This window comes from Delphinapterus leucas, unplaced genomic scaffold (genome assembly GCF_059928025.1).
Source record: "Delphinapterus leucas isolate spDelLeu-1000000601 "Yukka" unplaced genomic scaffold, BTC_Dleu_Yukka2 spDelLeu_asBTCV2_sq25, whole genome shotgun sequence".
NCBI lineage: Eukaryota > Metazoa > Chordata > Mammalia > Artiodactyla > Monodontidae > Delphinapterus > Delphinapterus leucas.
Genome location: NW_028322234.1, coordinates 14551940 through 14565940, shown reverse-complemented (window position 1 = coordinate 14565940; position 14001 = coordinate 14551940). Strand labels below are relative to the sequence as shown.

Below are 14001 nucleotides of genomic sequence, written 5' to 3'. Positions count from 1 at the left end.
GGAGCAGCTGGGTCCGTGAGCCACGGCTGCTGGGCCTGCGTGTCCGGAGCCTGTGCTCCGCAACGGGAGGGGCCGCAACAGTGAGGGGCCCGCGTACCGCAAAAAAAAAAAACCCAAAAAACCCCAAAAACTTGTACGCCTATATCCACAGCAGCATCACTCACAATAGTCAAAAAACCAGAAACAAACCCAAGTGTCCATCAACAGGTGAATGGATAAACATATTGTGGTCCATCCATATAACAGAATGGTATCCAGCCACTAAAAGGAATGAAGCACTGACACATGTTACCACGTGGATGAACCTCAAAAACACGATGCTCAGTGAGAGAAGCCAGACAGAAAAGGCCATGCAGTGTGTGATTCCATTTACACGAAGCGTCCAGAACAGGCATATCCAGAGACAGAGTGGCTTCATGGTTGCCAGGGGCTGGGGGAGGGGAACGTGGAAACTAACTGCAAATAGGGATGAAGTTTCCTTCTGGAATGATGAGACCGTCCTGGGAACTAGAAAACTGTGATGACTGCACGACACTGTGAACACGCTAAAACCACCAAATTCGTGTGCTTTAAAAAGGGTGAATTTCCTGGTATGTGAATTACACCCCAATTTTTTAAAGTGCTATCCGTGGGAGAGAGAAAACTAGGAGTACAGGGAGCCAGTGGCGGCCTCTCAGCAGTGCACAGGAGGTGAGGAAGGAGGGCAGGTCCGGCAGGGCTCAGGAAGGAGGGGCAGGGCAGCTGAGCCCTCTCGCTGGCACTTCCCGGGCTGGCTTCTCTTTGCCCCTTCCTCCTGTGGTGGTGCACCAGGGCCCCGGCCGCCCCGCCATCCCTGGGCAGATGGCGCATGGTGAGCTGGTGATGCAGGGAGCGGCAGCCTGGCTGGCCACACGCCCACTTCTGAACAAAGGGGACAGGAGTGAGGTCCTGCAGTTGCACTTGGACGACTCTGTCCCCCCATCCAGGCCACAAAGGTAGAAGGTGCATCTGTCACGCGATGGAGCCGCAGACCCTGCCCTCCAGGAGCTGCCAGGCCTTCTCAAGCCAACCTGACGCCACCGACACCGACCCGGCCCCTCCCCTGGCCCCTGGCCCCAGGAAGAATAGGTTTCTACCCCGCCCATCTGCACAAGACTTGGAAATCAGTCCCCTTGTCCAAGGTGGACAGTGACCTAGTTTGAGGCGATGAGATAAGGGAGGTCAGCCTAGGGAGGGCTTTCCTTTCCAAATCAAAAAAGTGCAAGAAAGTCTCAGCATTTCTCTTCTTCCTGCCTAACTGTGAGACGGTACACGGTACACCTGCAGGCCAGCATCAGCCACGGCACAAGCGTGGAGGGAAGCCGAGAGCACCCCAGGCAGGCAGCCCTAGTGCCACAGAGCTGCTGCCTCCCACTTCTTGTTAAGGAAGAGAAAGCAGCCCCTGGTAACCACTGTTACGCCCCTACATGCAGCCAGTACCCCTCCTCTGTGTCCACCCATATGGAGGCATTTGTCACACTGGGTGTGTGTCCCCACCAAGCTGGGAACCCCTGGAGGCAGCAGCTGTGGGGACTCCTGTCCTGCACCCCCCTCCCCGGGTGCTGGCCCTGGGGAGGCGCTCCATATTCGCCAAAAGAATGAAATGTGACCACTGCTGGAGAGGGGCCTGACCCAACAGTGGGGGTGGGGAGGGGGCCAGGAAGGGCCCATGGAGGCTGTGACAGGCTTGGAGAACAGCTAGAGGGTGCAGAGAAGCGCCACAGGCCACAGTGTCCTCTCTGGGACCCCGAGAGCCCACGTGGCTGCAGCTGGAGGGGAGGGTGGACAGCAGTGGCAGCAGGGGACCCAGAGAGAAGGGCCTTGGCCGCCACTGAGAGGGTGAGCCTCATCCTGGGGGCAGAGGGCTCTATGGGGGTTGAGGCTGGGGAAAAGAGAGCACAGATTCGTGTGCTGGGGAATAAACAGCCTCTGGCCAGCAGAATGTCTGTCGAGACTGGGAGCAGGGCCTGAAACTGGCAAACAAAGGAGGCGGGTGGAAGCAAGCATTTGTCCCGCTTTCCCACTAGGTAAACACACAGACGATAAGAGGGGTAAATGGCACAAACGTATCCCGGCTACTACATGAAGAAGGAACAAGATTACCACCCATCTGTGACTCCTGACAGGTCGGTCACCCAGGCGCTGTCTGTTAACCCTGCCAACGTCACCAGCACGGACCCCCTTCCCGGGAAGACCTTACCTCCAGATTCAAGTGCACACTGTCAGGGAAGACACAGATCAGGAGACTGCGCTAAATGCAGACACCACGGGGACGAAAGCAGCAACAAGGCAGACGGTACCAAACTCTACGGGACAAATGACGCAGCTTCTCCAACAAATAAAGTGCAAAGAAACAAAAAAAGAAAAAGAAAAAGAAGGTAGAAGGAGAAGCTATAGATTCAAGGAGACTTAGGAGACAACCCCCTGAATCACAACGTGCGGGTCCGGCCAAGATCCTGATTCAGACAGGAAAGACCTTTAGGCTGGGGATTAAAAAATTGATAATTTGCAGGCGTGACACTGGTACTGTTACACTACTAGAAAGCAGCCCTGGGACTTCCTTGGTGGCGCAGTGGTTAAGAATCCACCTGCCAATGCAGGGGATACGGGTTCAAGCCCTGGTCCAGGAAGATCCCACATGCCACTGAGCAGCTAAGCCCGTGTGCTGCAACTACCGAGCCTGCGCTCTAGAGCCCGCAAGCCACAACTACTGAGCCCGCGAGCCACAACTACTGAAGCCCGTCTGCCTAGAGCCCGCGCTCTGCAACAAGAGAAGCCACCGCAATAAAGAGCAGCCCCTGCTCACGGCAACTAGAGAAAGCCCGTGCACAGCAACGAAGACCCAACGTAGCCAAAAGTAAATTAATTGATTTTTTTAAAAAAAGAAAGAAAAAAATATGAAGCAGCCCTTATCTTTTAGAGCCACAGTCTGAAGCGCTGACACGTGAAATGATGATGCCTGGGATCTGCTCCAAGATGACGCAGGCAGGAGGCGGCAGGCCACAGACAGCTCCCAGGGGCCCATCCCATCAGCCCGTCCACTCCTGCAGGTGCTTCCAACTTTCCCCGGTCGCCTTCCGAGTGGACATAGGGCAGTGAGGCTACAGGCTAGGAGGAGGAACTCGGCTGAGGGCACCTGTGTGTCAGCAAGGGGAGGTCAGCAGACAGCTGGCTATCCCCCTTGCAGGGCACAGGGTCAGGCTGGGCCTGGGGCTCGTCTCTCCCTGCACAAGGCCTGCCCTCCTGAGCCTCGGCTTCCTTACCTGTAAAGGTGGGAGGATGAGCTACAGCCACAGGGCTCAGCTCTGCGCCATCAAGAAACGGAAACCACTGTTTTCACCAGGAAGAAGCGGAGGCTTGACGAGGGCACATGGAGATGCAGCCCATACATGGGACCCCCGCTGCCAAACTTGGGCGCCCGAGGCTCAGAACCAGGACTTCCTCTTGCCTCTGCCCTCTCTGGGTGACACCCCCCCGCCCGCCCCCCCCCACCAGCCGCAGCCTGGTGGTGCAGCTGCAAGGCTGGCCCAGCCGCTCCCCCAGTCCCTGGCCCCTCAGCCAGCCCCTCCTCGTCTCCTCTGGACCACTCGCTGCCCCTACCACCCAGCTGCTTCTGCTGCGGCCTCCTCTCAACCCATGGAGTTTGAACCGGCTCCTGGCTCATCCCCAACCCACTCCTTTAAAGCCCGCCAATGGCTTCCCTCCGAGGGCCTCCTCTGACCATCGTCCCCAATCACAGCCTTTGTCACGGTCCACAGGGTGCATGTCTGTTTTCTGTCCACCACGCTTCTGGACAAAGGGACCCCTTCTGTTCCTATGGGGCAGCGCTGAGCAAGCACCCATGTCTGCTGAATGTGCCCACGTACTCGTCTGTCCTACAGAAACTTCACGGGTGCCTGCCATGTGCCCACAGCACGACCAGGGCTGAGGAGGGTCTCCAGTGTCCTGAAGCCCTCAGGGCAGCAGCGATGCTGACATGACGCCCACTGCTCTGTAATGTAACTCCGTGGAGTGTCCCTGAGGCCAGGCACTCTTCCAAGCACTCTTCCATTCACAGATGAATAAACTGAACCAGAGGCAGAGCACATGCCCGGTGCCAAGAGGCCGGTCAGCAGGGAGCCAGGACGCCCTCCAGGCAGGCAGTATCCTCTGGAACCCCTGGCTCTTGGAGCATTTCTCACACCCACACAAACCAAACAGGGCAACGCGCTGGCCCGAGACAGCGCCCAGGAGGAGTTCTCTGGGATGCCCAGGTGAGCGGTGAGGAGCAGAGCCAGGGAGTGGCATGTGGGCTGGGCAGGGGCCTCCCCCAGCACCCAGCATGTGCCCCAGCGCACACTGATGATCAGAGCTCCCTCGGGGCAAGACCTGGGGCCTGACAGGCTTAGGAACTTCCAGGAGGGTGGCGGACCACTTCCTGCCCAGCCCCCAGGAAACCAGCCTCCTGAGAAAGCCAAGAGGCAGGCAGCACCACGGCACCCCAAGAGCCAGCAGCACACTAGGTGAGGGGTGGCCAAGTTCAAGGTGTGCAGGGTAGCAATCCCAAGAGTAACTAACATCCTTAGTCATTCCAGCGGGACCCCTGGACCCTCGGGATACCGAGGCCGGCCTCAGGGGTTCTCAGGCCAGGCCCTGGGCCACTGGCCACAGGCCAGCATCCCTCTCTAGCCTCAGCAAACTAAGATGCGGAGGAACTGGCCAAACTGGTGTCAGCGCCCAAAGCCGGCAGCACACACATCTGTCCACTGCATGGGGAGTGCGGGCCACGGGGCCCGTCCGGGCCAGCAGCCCCCAGCCCTGGGCCGGCTGACTGAAGCTCTGCATTGGGCCCCGTCCACCACCTCAGAACCCACCCCCAGGGCCATCTCCAGGGCCCCCCTCTGCTGCAGCTGGCAGGGCTGGCCCAGAGGACCTCCAGGTCAAATGGAAGGCTCCCGCAGCCTCACTAGCCGAGGAGGACCCCTGGTTCCTGAGGACCCTGGGGCTGTTTCCTCCGCCCTCCCTGGTCCCTCGAGCCTGTTCGACGTTCCCTGTGAGAGGCCCCGGGGTTCGCATATGCTGAGCTTAAAGGACAACCAGGTAAACCTGAATCTGACCGTGGCTCTAGACCTAACTGGCAGTTTACAGGGCTGTAGTCAGCAATACCCCTATGGGACCACAATACAGCGTCTGAAAGTGCTTTGCAAGGGAGAGAAAGGGAGAGAGATGGAGAGAAAAAGATTTAAAGACGCTTAAGAGACACAGCAATTAGTAGCAATGTACTGACTTTATTTGAGTCCTGATGTGAACAAATTATTTAAAATATATATACGTGAGACAGGGAAACTCTGATATTATTGGATATTTGACAATATTAAAGAATTACTGATTTATTAATTTCTAGATTTGATAATACTGTTTTAGGTTTGTTTTGTTTTGTTTTTAAAGAGTCTTATCTTTTTTTTTTTTTTTTTTGCGGTACGCGGGCCTCTCACTGTTGTGGCCTCTCCCGCTGCGGAGCACAGGTTCTGGACGCGCAGGCTCAGCGGCCATGGCTCACGGGCCCAGCCGCTCCGCGGCATGTGGGATCTTCCCGGACCGGGGCACGAACCCGTGTCCCCTGCATCGGCAGGCAGACTCTCAACCACTGTGCCACCAGGGAAGCCCAAGAGTCTTATCTTTTATAGACACGGGCTGAAACATTTACAGAGTAGAAAAAAATAGGATGCCTAGCACCTGATTCAAGACATGCTGGGTTATATAGCAGAAACTAACACACAATGATGTTCCAATAAAGATGTTAAAAAGAAAGAAAAAAGAAAAAAAAAAGACATGCTGGGAGCAGAGATGAGAACAGCACCGCCTGCAGGTGAGTAAGTGCTGAAGCTGGGTGGTGGGCGCTATGTGGTGGTTTGCTCTGCTGCCCTCTCTACTTCTGCATCTGTTTCTTGGTTTTCTATATTTAAAAGTTTAAATATACACGCCTAGCACACCCAGCCTTCCCCACCGCTCCGCATTCGAGCATCTACTGACTACCTACGTGGGCTGCCTGTATCCTGGTACCAGGGACAAGGGTGCAGGCAGGCCCGCGGCCACCCTCCCACTGTCCCCAAGATCCTCCGTGGCCGCAGGTTTACGTCTCCCCCATCCCCCCGCCCCTGCCGCCGCCCTGCCGCCAGCAGCCCTGCCAGCCCTCCCTGGGGTCAGGCGCCAGGCGGCAGGTTTTACTCAGCGCCTTATTTCATCCTGCAAAAGCTCTGAGAGTTAGTCACTGCTCTCACCGCCCCTCGGGCAAGGAAACTGAGGTTTTGCGGCATTTAATCAACTGCCAACGCCACACGGAACCAATAAAGGCCGGACACCGGGTCGGCACACCACAGCCTCGGGCGTGTGCAGACCCCGCGCTTCTGTGCACTCAGCTCCTCCGGCCTGGCCCGCGGGTCCCCAGCCCAGGCTGACCAGAACGGGGCTTCCAGGCGGCAGGAGAGAATCGCAGAACGCCCGGGAGAGACAGCGAGGGAAGCAACGCCTGAAATCCCACTGCCAGGATCGAGCCTACCCGCCTAGTAAACAAGTGTTCAGGGAGGGCCACTGAGGCAGCCCGCAGGAGTGACGGTGGCCCTTAGCCGGGGAGGGCAGGTCCATGATGGCTGGTCTAAGCCTAGGGGCTCGCTAAGCAGACAGCGCGAAGAACTCGGCAGAGCTGTGGGTACCAGCACAGCAGGGTCCACAGATATTCAGTTTGAAATTGCATCTCTCTCTCTCTCCCCCTCCCCCTCCCCCCACTCACTCAAACACATACACACAGAAGATGATGTTGTTTCTGGAAGGTGACTTACAGTGGTGACAGTGGCCACTTCAAGGAAACAGGCTGGAGAGGAGACCCGGATTCCTCGCAGCCTCCACATATCACCTTTGCAGTTAGAAGTAAGAGAAAAACTTTTAAAAAGCATTAAGGAAAGCAGTGCAATGTGGGCTGAAAACCGTGGGCTTTGGGGTCTTGAGACCTCCCGGGTGTCACACCGCTGCCTTGCTGTGTGGCACTGGACCCGCCACTCCACCTCTCTGAGCCTCGGTGAGAGGAGGAAATCAACCCCCAGGGTTCTGGGTGCACAAGGGAAGGCAGGAGGAGCGGCTGTGACTAGCTGGCAGCACACCATGGGCAGCAGCTGTTGGGTGGCCCAGGAGGCCAGGAGGCCGCCCCGCGGGTGACCTCGGTGCCTGCCAGGGCTGGCTGCACGGGGCACGGTCACTGCAGTGCTGCGGGAGACAGCCAGAGAGGCAAACCACCGAGATGCCAGTCAGGATGGCCCGGCTGGAGGTCAGGGGTGCCAAGGACATTCTCTTTCCTTGAAAATGTACCTCTGACATCTGAACATAATGGTGCATGCCCACTGAGGGAGGCTCAGACAGAACACAGTGACCCAGGGGGCAGACTCTGGAGCCCGCTGGCTCCTGCACTTGCTGGGGACATCGAGCAGGTGACATCATGCAGGTGACACCACCAGTTCCTGCTCCAGCTTCCTCACCTGTGAAATGAAGTAACAGACCCCAGAAACGCTGGTCATCATTCCACAAGGACGTGGACAAGCTCCAAGCCCCGCTGCCCGTGGAGGAAAGCAAGAGCAAACCCACAAATCCAGGACAGGGGGAAAGCCCACTGCTCTAGAGCAAAGCCTCACTCACACACGAAATGTAAAACCCACGGGGGAACGGCTGGAGACACACACACCACCACTCACCCCTTAAGAGCAAAGACGCTGGGGGACGGAGACATGGAAAGGGAAGAGTTTCGCTTTTTTTTTGCTCTGCGTGCTTCAGTGTTGCCTGAATTTTGGGTAACCTATATTCTGAATATATCAGTGTATTGATAATCAATTAGAAATTAAAACAAGATAGCAGAAAGGCAAAGACTACAATTTAAAGAGCTTTGTATGGAAACAAATACTTTTATGCTTAAAGTTAGCTTCTATTATCTGGAGCCCTAACAATGGTTAAGCCCCAAGCGAACACCAAAAAGGGTGAGAAAGGAGCCAGCAATACAAACACACACGTAAAATGGCAATCTGACAAGGAAACCTGGAGCAAAACAGACAAAAAAGAAGAAAGGGTGAGGCGTCCTGGGACGAGCCCATGAGTGCTTGGAGCCCAAGGGGACCCAGGCTTCGCTGGTCTCCTCCCTGGACCTCACTGCCCCCCATCTAAGACCGCCCCCATCCCCAGTGCTGTCAAGACAAAGAGACACAAGAGCCAGGTATGCAAAAACGCGGATCAGCTCTCAACCTGGGACTGAGGCTGCCTGAGCCGAAGCTCCATCCAAGAGAGCACCCGGGCTGATGTGGAAAAGCCCCCTCCCACTGCCTGCACCCCCCTCACTTTGGGGGGTGACAGTGCAAACGGCTCGGTTACACAAGTGGGTCAGGCCGCACCTCTTCTCTCACTCATTCGCTCCTTCAAGGCATGCCTCTCCGGGGCTCCACACCCACCCTCTAGGAAATGCAGATGCTTCTGGGGTCCCACACGGAGGAGCAGAGGGATGCTACAGAGAAAGATGAACCGAGGCACAGCTGGCCGGCATCCACGTGGCCTGTCACAACTTGGCAGCCCCTGACCTCTTCCCTGGTCTCCTCTCACCTTGTCTCCTCTGTCCTGGCTCCTCGGGGATCCACCAGTGGGGCCGACCCCCCTGTTGCTTCGACCAGCAACTGTCCCCGGTGCAGAGTAGCCGAGGGCTGCCCGCCCCCTGAACCCAGCAAGGCCCCAGAGAGCCTGGGAGCCGAGGGGTGTGCGGGGCTGGTGGTCCCACCAGGGGCGAGGGCCTAATCACTCAAGACCCACTCTTGCCCGCCGTCTCAACCCACACTGAGGGCAAGTGGGGAAAGCCCAACCGGCCACCACCAGCAAGCCAGGCACCCAGAGCCGCTTCTGCCCAGGGGGGCTGAGGACGTGGGGGCCAGAGCACCGCCCACAACATGTCGCTGGTTCTGCCACGCTGCCCACGCTGTCGTCCCCCCAGCACAAGTCAGCGGGAACGTCAAAGACGAGGCCTCTGAGGGCTTCCGGCTCAGAAGCCGGCCTCGCTGTTTCAACTTACTTTAAAACAAACAAACAAAAAATCCTTTCTGAATAAACCACGCAAAATTCCTAATAAAACATACCAAGACGCCCTTTCTGTGACTTCAGCTAACGGCATCTGAGAAAAGTCACGTTAAGTCAGTGATGGTGAGCGCTCAGTGTCCAACAAGAGCTTGCTGGGGGCGGGGTGGAGGGCAGGGAGGATGTCCAATATTAGCAGAGGCCACCAGAGTAAACTTCTTCACGTTCTGCATTTCTGAAAATCGGGCTGTGTCCTGAAGTCAGCAGGCACCCATGATGTGTTCTCTTTCTCCTCACGAAGTGTGTCATTAAGCGGACGGTACATCTCACAATGAAGGGGGGCAGAGACCAGAGGAAACGGGGCCAAGGTCAGCTTCGGGGAAGTTTTCACAGCCCAAATGGCCCAGCTGAGGGCTCCACACCCATGTGTGCCCAGGCCAGCGTTCACTCCCTAACAGACGTCCGCCGGGCACAAGCGAGGGCCGCCGGCCCGACGTGTGATATGACAGAGCAGGTGTCTCTGAACTCAGATGACCTCTCATCCCCACCCTGCCACTGACCCTCTTCTCTCCTCTTGGTCTCACCAATCGCTCCAAGCCAGAAACTCAGGACTAAGGGGCAACCAGCTTTAATTTGAAAAAGAAAAAAATGAGATCAGCTCATCCGCACCTGCTCCCACCCGAGACCAAGCCCCCAAGCCCCCCTTCACGTGGATACTTCAGGGCCCCTGAGCCCTAGACACCGACCCTGCTTCCCCAAGACACGGAAAAGTACTTCCCGCTTGTCAGCCACTGAGTTATTCCCAGGAAGGCCTGGGCCAGGTCTGCCCAGTCATGTGACCATGCTGCCACCAGACAACCTGGGACAGGCCCGGGAGAGGCGCCTCACCGCGGAGTCTGAGGCCAAGGCCGAAAGATCTCGCGAGCAAAGAGGCAGATGGACCCAGAGGGGTCAGAGGGATCGACCCCTCGCTGAGGGTCTAGAGCACACCCACCTGCCGCGCACTGGCCTGAGGGGTCTTTTACACAGCGAGCGTGACCGCATCACACACAACCGGGCTGATCTCTCCAATGCTCCCCAACGCTCTCGCCCCTCCCACCCCGGCCTGCCTTTGAACCCGCGTGGCCCCAACCCTCACCAGGAAGAGTGTCTTCCCATCCGCTGTGTCCCGCGGACTCCCACCCACCCGCAAGGCTCTGAGTAAGCCTGGCTTCCTAAGGGAAACCTTTCTCGGCACCTCCCCCCCGCCCCCTTCTAAGCGGGTCCCTGCGACGCACTGGCAGCACTGAGGACTGGTGCTGACCTCGCTGCCCCCATCCCTGCTTGTCCAGCACCTCTTGCGCTGTCGGTCTGGGCGCTCCACCAGACGCGGGACCGGATCCACTTCGGTCCTCATTGTGTCCTAGACTCGGTAAATACCTGCTGCTTGAATAAATGAATGAAACTGCAGCAAAAACAACACAAACACCCCCAAAACAGGAGAAAAGCAATTCCCCCGCCGCACTGTAAATAAATAAACTTTTCTAAAACCCTCAACTGCAAAGAATAAATGACAATGGCATCGTCTTCTAGATACCATCTTCCTACAGGCAATTTCCTTCTGCCTCTTTAAACAGCTGTTTCCGAACACGCTGCCCGTGGGTGGGCTGCAAAAACAAAACTCATGGGTTTTTAGATTCCCTTCGCCAGACCCAAAAAGCACAAGCCATTAAAGAAAAAACAATGATAAACTGGGCTATCAAAACGTAAAACTTTTGCTGGGCAAAAGATACTGTTAAAGACAATGAAAAGACAAACCACAGGCTTGGAGAAAATATTTATAAATCATGTACCGCATGAAGAACTTGTATCCAGAGTATATAAAGAACTATTCAAACTCAACAATAAGAAAAAAACTAACCCAATTAAAAAAAAAAAAAAAGACAAAAATTCTGAACACTCACTTCACTTCTCCAAAGAAAATATATGAGTTGCAAATAAATACATCACAAGATGCTTCAGCGTCATCAGCCATCAGGGAAATGCAAGTCAGAATCTAATGTGACACTACTTCACGCCCACCAGGATGGCTGTAATCAGAGACAGCAAGTGTGGGCCGGGATGTGGGGACGTTGGAACCTCGGACCTTGTTGGTGGGAAGGTAAAATGGGGCAGCTGCTATGCCACACAGTCTGGCAGCCACTCAGAAAGTTAAACACAGCATTACCGAAAGAGCCAGCGATGCCATTCTTAGGTATATGCCCAAGAGAAATGAAAACATATAGGCTCAGAAAAACTTGTTCACAAAACAGCTAATAGGTGGAAACACCCCAAATGCCCATCAGCCAATGAATGGATACACAAAAGGTGATCCACTCTGAATGGAATATATTCAGCCATAAGAAGGAATGAAGCACTGACACATGCTACAACATGGATGAACCTTGAAAACATTACACTAAATAAAAGAAGCCAGTCACAAAAGGCCACAGAGTGTGTGATTTTATTTATGTGAAACATCCAGAACAGGCAAATCCACAGAGACAGAGAGTGGATTAGTGGTTGCCAGGGGCTGGGGGAGGCGGGAATGGGGAGTGACTGCTAATGGGGACGGGGTTTCTTTTGGGGTGATGGAAATGTTCTGGAATTAGTGGTGATGGTTGCCCTGTATGTTTTTAGCTCTGAATATGCTAAAAACCAATGAAATGTACACGTCAAATGGATGAATTATGTTGTATATAAATTATATCTCAATAAAGCTACCAAAGAGAGCTACCACTGTCTGCCCATTAGAAAGGCAAAATGGGGGACTTCCCTGGCGGTCCAGTGGTTAGGACTTTGCCTTCTAATGCAGGGGGTGTGGGTTTGATCCTGGTCGGGGAGCTAAGATCCCACATGCCTCCCGGCCAAAAAACCAAAACATAAAAAAGAAGCAATATCGTAACAAATTCAATGAAGACTTAAAAAAAAAAAAAGGCAACAGAGCTTATCAAGTGCTGGCGAGAACACAGGGCAGCAAGACCCTCCTCCACTGCTGGTGAGGGTGCCAAGTGGTAGCCACTTCAGATGGCAGTGGGCAGTTTCTCATAAAGTCCAACCTACCGGTACGGTGTCACCCGGCAACCCCCCTCCTGGGTATTTACCCAAGGGGACTGAAAACTTACATCCACACAAAAACCTGTCTGTAAACGTTTAGGGCAACTTTCTTCATAATCACCAAAAACTGGAAACAACCCAGATGTCCTTCAACCAGCAAATGGATAAACAAATGCAGCATTATCCACACAACAGCGAGGAATGAACTATTCATTCATGTGACAACACGGATGAATCTTAAGTGCATCTCACCAAGTGAAAGAAACCAGACACAAAGGGCTACATATTGTAGGAGTCTATTTATGTGACATTCTGGAAAAGGCAAAACTCTAAGGATGGAAAACAGATGAGTGTTTTTGAGGGACTGAGGGTGGGGGGAGGAGCTGACTTCAAAGGGACAGCGGGAGGGGGTCTGGGGAGGAGCGAAGGGTTCTGTGTGGTGACGCTGTGGTGGATGCATGACTCTATCATGTCAAAACCCAGAATGAACTTCACTGAAGACAAACTAAAATGGTGATAGTAATAATAACCAGATGAGTGGGAAAAGGGAACCCCAGACAGAGCGCAGACAATGACTAATGAATCTAACTGTATACACACGAATGACACAACCATACCAGTAACGATGGAGGAAAGGAGCTGCAACAAAGAACTTTTCACTGGATCCTGGAAGGCTGAAGACAAAAACTGCATGCAGACACTGTTACTTTACTTCTCACAGGAATATGGCTTAGAGATTCTGAAACTACTTTCCAGATACACTAAGGTTAAACAAATGAGCAAGTATATTGCAGATAAGGAGAGCCAGGTGTCTCCCTGCAGAGAAAGAAGTTAAAATCAGCAAGGGTGGGGGTGAGGGGTGTTCGAGTGAACTTGGTGGCGCTGGACTGGAGGTGGAGGCAGAGGCATGAACTGATGTTTACTTTTGTGTTTACATATACAGACAGCATCGGGATGAGCACAGGCGGGGCGGTTAGTATACATGCATACACTTCTCAGATCTGCCCTCTGAGGGGCCTAAAAGCAGTGACGCCCCAGGAGCAACGAACACGCTTTGCTCCCAGATCTTGGTTTTTAAACATCCTTCTCTAATAAAAGGGACCAAGGCTCCTTGGATAAAGGGCTGATTCTAGGGCTGGTGCAGGGGAAAAAACCAAGATAAGCTTGGAGCACCTTGTGGTGCCAGAAAGCGAGGAAGCACCCCAAAAAGCACAGGAACGTGATGCAAAGGCCCAGGGGCCAACCTGAGGGAGTCCCCACCCACCAGAGTGAGAACAATTTGAACCACCAAACAAATGACGATAGGCCTGGATTATAACCCCCCCAAAACCCCACAAAGATTCATGAATCCATACTGATATAAATAAAGGGCTGAATAAATAAATAAACGCAGAAGGGACAACTACCTTACAGAACAATTCCAGCTAATAAATGTAGAAGGAATGAGTGAAATGGAAATCACCATAGATGGATGCCAAAACTAGTGGATGAAGCTTGAAAAAGAAACAAGTGATCTGCATAGTTTCAAAGTATCTCCCCCAAATAGATATTAGTTACTGTGGTGTATTTAACTCTGCCCACCAGGATGTGGAGCTTAATTTTTCTGCCCTTGAGTGAGGGCTGGCCATAAGCGACTGGCTTCTAACAGTATGGAAAGGGACAGATAGTAATTTCACAGGAGAGACTGGCAGATGCCCCTTAACCAGATCAAGGTAACAACCCTAGTAATAAGTCAAGTTAGTATCAGGTCCACCCTACTATGAGGTAATGATGGGGGTGGGGCATGGTGGGGTTGGGTAGGGTGCGCTCCTCACCTCTGTGGTCTTCTTACCA

General features: G+C 54.1%; 1 protein-coding gene across 5 annotated transcripts in view; it reads right to left on the bottom strand.

Annotated features, from left to right (window-relative positions):
- MLLT1 (MLLT1 super elongation complex subunit) overlaps nucleotides 1-14001 on the bottom strand; it is a 64968-nt gene that overhangs the window by 19378 nt on the left and 31589 nt on the right. The window lies entirely within an intron of this gene.